Raw genomic sequence first — 7350 nt, 5'->3', positions numbered from 1 at the left:
TGTTTTCAGACCAAAATTTAATCTACCAGTGAGTCTGACTCACTGTAGGGATCACAGTGACCCATCTTGATTTCTTAAGGAAGAATTAGGAATATGTAATTGCTGTACTGTATCAAAATCAGGATTCACTGAACCTTGTAACCTGTGTATGATGCTGACACTAGCTCAAGTGCTTTGGAAATCTGTATAGAGCCCCCATGGGAAATATGGTTTAATCTTTCATCTTAAATCTTGAAATTAAAAGATTGACTGAATATGCATATAAATTTCCATTTACTTTTAGAACCTTGTCAAAGTCTTGGCTTCAAAAATTAAGACTGTGACATGAGGACAGGTGTGTTCTACCTCTTCAGGTGACAGGTTTCATACAATACAAAACTGACATCAAATCACAGCTGTAGCTCTTTCTGTCAGGGAAAGAAGGATGAAGGGTATTCAGTGGGAGTGAACTGCACCCAGCTGTCTTTACAAACTAAAACCACAGGATGTTCAGAAGAGCTGCCCTCCCTCAGCACAAAGCTCTGCTGAATATAGTCCATGATTCTCAGTTACAGGTCTGTTCAAGTATTGTGCACTGATAAGTTACATTTTTTTTTTATTAAATACCATTTTTATTCTGCAAAGTATGCTTTCACTTGAAAGTAATTTCTTTAGCACTTCCCCCAGCTGAGTAGCTGCCAGCATAGAGCTCCATCAACCTAAACCACACGGAGGAATGTGAAGATTTCATTATCTGCAGTCTGCTTTTGGTATCCCTTTGAATGTTTTTCTCTAATTCTTCACCCATGTGGATTCAGTGGCTCAGTTCTCTCTAGAATCCGCCATATGACAGTGGCATAATAGTGGGTCCAAAGCTGATCTTAATCTTCTTACCTAAGTTGTCAGATAGGGGCTGAAAATTTTAATAGACTTATACTGGGATGACTTACACCTTAAAAGTTACTGAAGAATTTAATAATTTACTTGTGTAGCTAAAAGAAAAATTAACCAAGAAAGACTGCAGGGAAAAAAGTTAAAATAAGGTGTTCAGTAGTTACTCTTGTATTTACTGTACTATTACCTAGCTTGTATAAGTTGTTTAAGATTTATTATGAACCTTTATGGGTAAGGTACAGTTAGGTGTCTAATAAAAATAAAACCCAACTATGTACAGAAAGCATAACTTAAAGAATGTAATATCTTGTAAGAATAAAAATAAATCAGGCAGAAAGCATTATTGAGTCTTCATACACTGTCGCATAAGATTTTTTACAGTGACTTTATATGCTGCTAATAATTACTGTGACCACTTTTATGGTTTGAAGGGACAAAGGCAAATTTTGTGTTAATAATGCAAGGACCTAGAGAGAAAGCTTCATTTAGAACTCTGAGGGATTTATGGGGCAGAAGAGGAAGGGTTCAGTATTCCCTTCCATTTCCTGACATGCATTATAAAAACCAGGACAGCAAAGTGTGTCTCTTCTTTCTTTTTTGTCCCCCTTTTCTCATGTGGCAGACATCGCGGAGAGAGGCTCGTACTCTTTTTTTTCAGCTTCCAAGTGCTCTGCAGTAGCCAGCTCCATCAGTTGCTTGGGAGAACCCTGGCCCCTTTTCCTGAGTTGGCTCCACCATGAAGGACTTTTGGACGCATATCATCGTGACCATTGAAATCAAATTTTGTATATAGTCATATATTTTTCATCATTATCCCATGTTATTGACTCTTCCCTGTTGTATTAAAACTGTTGTAGTCATAACTCCCAGTCTTGAAGTCTCTCTTCCTTATCCCCTCTTACCTTCCTCTGGGAAGGTGCGGGGGGTGCTGGGGGTGGTAAAAGAGAGCAATTCTGTTCTCATTGTTTTGGTTTACCCTGCCTACTAAATGGAGACAACAATGTGTAGTAAATTCCGCACAAATCAGACCCATGTGTTAGCTAAAAATTATACAATTATCAGTTAAAATACACACGTTGTAGGTATAGGAAGTGACTCTGCCTAACATACACCCGTGTTTGAGACAAGGCTGAATTAATACCTTAATTAGTACCTTAACTCTGCATGAAAAAGAGGAATATTTTAATTTGATTTTTTAAAAAACTTTCTGCTTCCTTGTATGCTTATGTGTGCACAGGAAAATAAGTAACACGTCAGAGTCAGCATGAATTATCATAACTTGGCCCTCCAGACAAAGAGGAATGGAACGAAGGCTGCCAATTATTGCCAGTGCCACCATTTGGAGTTTCAACTGTGGTCTGTGTCTTGACAAAACTTAACACTTTTTGCTCATGAGAGCTGGGTGGAAACATGTATAATCATAGAACAGAATCATAGAATCATTATAGTTGCAAAAGACCTTCAAGATCATCAAGTCCAGCCATAATCCATCCACCACAACCACTAAACCGTATCCTGAAGCACCACATCTAAACACTTCTTGAAAACCTCCAGGGATGGCAACTCCACCACCTCCCTGAGCAGCCCATTCCAATGCCTCATGACTCTTTCAGTAAGGAAATTTTTCCTTATACCTAACCTAAACCTCCCCTGGTACAACTTAAGTCCATTTCTTCTCTTCCTATCACTAATTACTTGTGAGAAGAGACCGACACCAGTCTCCCTACATCCTCTTTCCAGGTCGTTGTAGAGAGCAGTATGATCTCCCCTGAGCCTTGTCTTCTTCAGACTAAATAACCCCAGTTCCCTCAGTCATGCCTCATATGACATGGCCTCCAAACCCCTCAGCAGCCTCATAGCTCTCCTCTGGAAATGCTCCAGGACCTTGATGTCTTTCTTACACTGTGGTGCACAGAACTGAACACAATAATCAGTGATTTCACCAGGGCCAAGTACAGGGGCACAATCACTTCCCTACTCCTTCTGGACCCACTGTTTTTGATACAGGCCAGGATGCCCTTGGAATTCTTGGCCACCTGGGCATACTGCTGGCTCATGTTCAGCCATCCATCCCAGATCCTTCTCCTCCAGACTCCTTTCCAGCCAATCTTCTCCAAGCTTGCAGTGCTGCTTGGGTTTATTGTGACCAAAGAGCAGGACCTGGCACTTGGTCTTGTTAAACCTCATACTGTAGACCTCAGCCAATTGATCTAACCTGTCCAGACCTCTCTGCAATGCCTTCCTACCCTCAAGCAGATCAACACTCCCTCTCAATTTAGCATTACCTGCAAACTTGCTGAGCGTGCACTCAATCCCCTCATAAAAAACACTGATAAAAATATTAAACAGAACTGAACCAAATACTGAGCCCTGGGGAGCACTGCTTGTGTCCGGCCACTGACTGAATTTAACTCCTTTTATCACAACTCTCTGGGCTCAGCCATCTAGCAAGTTTTTAATACACCAAAGAGTCCACCTGTCTATTCCATGGGCTGCGAACTTCTCAAGGAGAAAGAATACTGTTGGAGATGGTGTCAAAGGCCTCACTAAAGTCAGCTTTTCCCTCATCCACTGGTTGGTCACCTGGTCATAAGTGGAGATAAAATAGGTCAAGCAGGACCTGCTTTCTATGAATCCCTGCTGGCAGGGTCTGATCTCACCACTATCCTGCACGTGCTGTATGAGCATATGAGGTAGGAAGGATTTTGATATAATGTGACTTTTGCTGGGAAACATGAAGCAAGTAAGAAGATGAAAACTGCATGATTTTTTGGGATAAATATTTCTTTAAAATAAAATGTACATATGACACACTGTTCAACTGTCATGCACATTCAACCAAATACTTAAGGAATACTTTTTTAATGTCAAGGTAAATGGAAAACTGTAATTATTCAATTATACAGAGATAAAATAAAAGAAAAAAGTACAATCACCTATTTATTCTTCTGTGGGTGACATGTGGCATCATCTGACATCTGAAGTAATTCAAGTACATTTATAAGACTATGCATTACATTAAGAGTGAAAAATTCAGTTTTTGCATTCACATCTGTTCTATTGTTCTTTTATTTGCCTGTAGGGAATGGCTGTTCCTTGCATGCTTTCAATGACTCTGAAAACATATCTTTAAAGACAAGTATATTTTGCTGAAAAATATTGCTTTGTTATTAATAGTTTCAGTACTAAATACCAATAATGTTCAGACGATAGTCGTGGGAATACTTATGATGGAAACTGTGAACACTCTCAAGGCAAATGAGCAAAAGCCCACTTCTTTCATAATCAAAATTTTCTATTTCCCACAAAATAGTTCAGGAATTCAGGAACATTTATGATTTTCAAAGTCAGCAAAATGAATACACTTATGTGTCTAACTGCTTGGTAGCATATACTAGCCAATGGTAAATGATATTTGAATTTTCTATCTGGCAAGTACTGCATTGCAAGGTTAGTTTAAGCTCAGTGATACGGAACTCATCTTTACAAAAATGAAGCACAGAGGAACAACAGCAGGAGGAGTAACTTGATTAATAACCTGCTTCATCTGCTCCCAGGCCCATCACAGGAGTGACACCAGCTTATCAAAGGCCCACAGCCATAAATCCAGAAAAGCACAGGGTCAGAGTGGCAGGTGGGAACACAACCTGCAGATTATGGAGGAGCAAACACCTTGTCTGGACCACTGTCAGGGCTGTCTCAGCAGAAACTTGTCACCCCCATGGGATGCAAGGGAAGAGCATTTTAGGACTGTACATGATTTATGGGATGTTTCAGAAAGGATGCAAAGTGGGGAAAGGAATGGACCTAAGTGATTTGAGGAGGAACAAATGTAGCAAAATAGAGGGGTAAAGGATAATGTATAAAATGGTTGTATGTCTAGTAGTATGTCATAGCTTGTCCGGATATGCCCAGCACCTGATCACCATACTGTTTCCTTGTTTAATTCCACCTTCAGCTATTTTTCTGTGAGGGAATCTCTGCTTCATGTGCATCTTTGTGTATAGGGTCTGTGGTATCAGAAACTGGAATGACTGTGGAAATTCAAGTGAGTGGGATGCTTAACAAAGCCAGATGAGCTGGCAAGCAGGTATAGTGGTCTGGGAGTCAAGGGTCTTGAAGTGACAGCTCTGAGTTGTGAGAGCCCCTGAGTATCTTTACAGCCAAGTTTGAGTCAGATGGTGGGACTAAGGGAGTCCTGGCTGTGTGTGGGAGAGGTGGAAGGGGGGTTGTCTGTATCAGGAACTGCTGTGGGGCTGTGGCTGCAGAGGTGTGTATATCCAGGTGCCAGCAACTGGAGAGACTGGGGGCCAGGGGCCAGTGATAAACATCAGCCTTGCTGATGGAGAGATTCCTTTTCTACATAAATGCATACATATATTTACTTTCACTAGTAGAAATTAATCCTGACCAGTCAGAGAAAGGAGCATAAGGAGAGGATTGGTGCTGTCACTGTTCCTGTGAGTGCTCTATGTATCTTCTTTGTGTGGCCTTCTATATATGTGTGTGTGTGTGTGTGTGTGCGTATGTATGTATATAATGTATATATTATAGCACAAAGTCTGTAACCGGAATATGTTCTCAGCCTTGCTATTGAAGAGACCAAGGACCAGGCTGGACCAGGAGGAATCTGGCCTCTAGAGGCAGCCATAGGAGGTCCAGGAGATGAAGAAGGAAGGATCTGCTTGTTCTCAAGATTATCTGATAAGGTGACCTTAGCAGTCATAATAAAAAGGATGATCAGAGAGATCGAAAAAGCCACACAGGCCATTCACTAGACTGTAATGCATTTACAGCATCACAAACATATGAGATGCAAGAGAGGATGTGATTAGGTCACAGTGCCTATAAACAAAAATTTTCATTAGTAATCTCTACAGATTCCAGCAGCTGCTTTAAATTGTGTCATACATCAAAACTGGATGCCCACTGCTATCCCTAAGGATTAATTGATAAAGGAAATGTTTCTCTTGAGCTTAGAAGATAATAGAAGTAGGTCAGGTTAAAGCAGCAATCTAGGCAATCATTATATCTAGGCCAGATTTATCCCAGTTGAGTTAAAGCATTAAGTTAGAAGCTAATTGTTCTGGTTTCACTCTCTATGCAGACAACAAAGCAAAACAAAACAAAACAAAACATCTCCAGAGAGCAAATCAGCTGATTGGAAAAAAGAAAGATACCTTTTCTTTTTTTTTTTTTTTTTTTTTTTTTTTTGTGGAATGGTGCAAGTTGTACAAGTTATACAAGTGCAAGTTATACAAGCTAAGTCATGGTCAGAGCTTCAGTTTTCAGTCCTGGTCTCTTCAAATTTTTAAAATATTAATTTACTTTCAAAATAGGTGCGTGTGCATGAGAAATGCATCTTACATCTTTAGCATAGTCTGAAAATAATGGAAGGTTGTCACATTTTTCCTTCCTGTGCCAAGAGAGAAAATGTTTCTTTTTGATTTCCATCCAGTCTGTTGGATGATTGGATGTACATCTCAGTCACTGAAGACACACAGATTTGTAGAGTCAGAATTTACATTTCAAGGGTAAATTTGAAATAAGGAAGCCTCTGCCTCTCTCTAAAATCTGATCTGTTCAGGTGGAAGTATGAAGCCTGCTTTTCAGGGGCTGGGGCATGACTTAGGAATACCTGCCAGAATTTCTCTTAATAAAAGGAATTCCAAAATGCATAGCAGAGCATAAGCCATGGCTGACTTCACAACTGCTGATACATTTACTTACACATTTAGTGTACTATGAGTATTTAATTTACAGCTTTATGAAGTGCTCTGTAATATTTTAAAGATAAATTATAATGTATCAAGGTAAAATATTCCATATCCAATTCAAGCAATCAACCACATCTGAAGCAGAAAGGTCAAAAAAAAATTATTTCAAAAGCATAATCTGAATTTTCCAGGGCTTTAGTCATTCCTTTAGGAGTTCAGAAATTTTTTACCCTTAAAGAGCTCATTAAAAATACCCTGTGTGTTGAGTTTTCTCTGTAGATGTCTCTGAAATTCATCACCATGGTGCCTCTCAAGGGTCACAGAAAAAGAGCATAACATAACTATTGATTTTTATGGTTCTAAATCACAAAAAAGTCAGATTCCCTTGTAAAAACAAACAAAACAAAAATCTCATTTTGCTGCTTCTGAACGACTGCTCGTAGAAGAATCTTTAGGATTCTCAAAAGATTTAGCAGGAATGTATCAGTATCTGCAATATGGGAAGAACAAAATGAACAGAGCTAACAAAACAGAACAGTGAAAATGTCATTCCAGATAGTTAGTTATAGGTTTTAGAAAGTCAGCAGGAAAAGAACCAGCAGCCCCCTGGACATTCACAAGTCCATGGGGTTGGATGGAATCCACAGGAGAGCACTTAGGAAGCTTATGGAGGAGCTTACCATGTTACTCTCCATGTTTTGTTGACAGTCCTGGTTAAAAGGGGAGGTATCAGTTGACTGGAGATTGGCAAATGTGGCAC

At 39.7% G+C, this 7350-nt stretch overlaps 1 long non-coding RNA gene across 1 annotated transcript; it reads left to right on the top strand.

Moving 5' to 3' along the window:
* Window positions 1-3614: 3614 nt before the first annotated feature.
* LOC139792616 (uncharacterized) lies at window positions 3615-6056 on the top strand. The gene is made up of 3 exons (XR_011724325.1): window positions 3615-4963; window positions 5459-5582; window positions 5981-6056. It is a non-coding gene; the product is annotated as an uncharacterized lncRNA (long non-coding RNA).
* Window positions 6057-7350: the final 1294 nt, after the last annotated feature.

Source organism: Heliangelus exortis, chromosome 1, assembly GCF_036169615.1.
Source record: "Heliangelus exortis chromosome 1, bHelExo1.hap1, whole genome shotgun sequence".
Lineage (NCBI taxonomy): Eukaryota > Metazoa > Chordata > Aves > Apodiformes > Trochilidae > Heliangelus > Heliangelus exortis.
Note: the sequence above shows the minus strand (reverse complement) of the source record. Positions and strands in the feature narration are given on the sequence as shown.